General features: G+C 35.8%; 1 non-coding gene across 1 annotated transcript; it reads right to left on the bottom strand.

The window, feature by feature from the left end:
• Nucleotides 1-533: 533 nt before the first annotated feature.
• Nucleotides 534-605, bottom strand: TRNAD-GUC. The gene has a single exon. It is a non-coding gene; the product is annotated as a tRNA-Asp (tRNA).
• Between the last annotated feature and the right edge of the window lie 366 nt (nt 606-971).

Genomic DNA, 971 nt, shown 5'->3' with positions numbered 1-971 from the left:
TGTGCTCTTTCTTTTACTGTTCATTCTACTTCTCCCTCTCACACTCTCCAACAATATTTCTGTCTGAATCTGTTTACACATCATCTGTCCTGCTACCCTTGTCTTTACAAAAGATTGCTCCATTATCTGCTTCCTCCTTTACACATTTATATTCCTGTATTAAAGTCTCAGGTTATTTTTAACTCTTTGGGCATGCTTTAATTTTTAAGTTCTGTATTTAGTCTTTAATATCTACTGCATGGAAATATGTACTCGTAATGTCTGGATTATTACTTTTACTATCTGAATGTGTAAATATCATGGACGTATTTTCTCCAAGTACTGATATACCTGTGGTTCGAACTATGCCTGAAATTCGTTCTATGACAAATTAATTATTGTATACGTACACATTTTTTTCAATGCTCGTCGTGGAAAGTAGTCATGGCGTAGAACATATTAAAAAACGAACTTCCTGCGAAATTTATTGATTTTGTATGTAAAATTGTGTGCCTATGTAAAAGAAGAGAAAAAAAAAAAAAAAAAGATTTGCACTCCCCGTCGGGGAATCGAACCCCGGTCTCCCGCGTGACAGGCGGGGATACTTACCACTATACTAACGAGGATTTGCTATGACTCCGTTTGTTATTTATACCTTAAAAAAACTACTGTGTACCGTACAGCTTCTGTATAGCAAGTCGTTGGAATACATACTGTATGTTCTAATGTACATCAGCATTTTTCCATTACTTTTACACAACTAAGCCCCTCAATCAGCCGAGCAACTAAAATATCTTCCTAAGTATATCCATCACTACTATCAAGAATTAAAGAAAATCTTATTAAATTTGTATACACACAGATGTACTCTCTAATAATGGCATATAATCCGAAGGTATTGCGCATACCATGGCCAGGAACTTCCTCATTTTGGGTCTTAAAAAGTTCACGTTCCTCGACGTTCCACACTGAAATGGTCTATCACGCATTCA

This window comes from Protopterus annectens, chromosome 11.part0 (assembly GCF_019279795.1).
Source record: "Protopterus annectens isolate FY-2018-M chromosome 11.part0, PAN1.0, whole genome shotgun sequence".
NCBI lineage: Eukaryota > Metazoa > Chordata > Ceratodontiformes > Protopteridae > Protopterus > Protopterus annectens.
The sequence above is the reverse complement of the archived record's forward strand: the minus strand, read 5'-3'. Positions and strand labels throughout refer to the sequence as shown.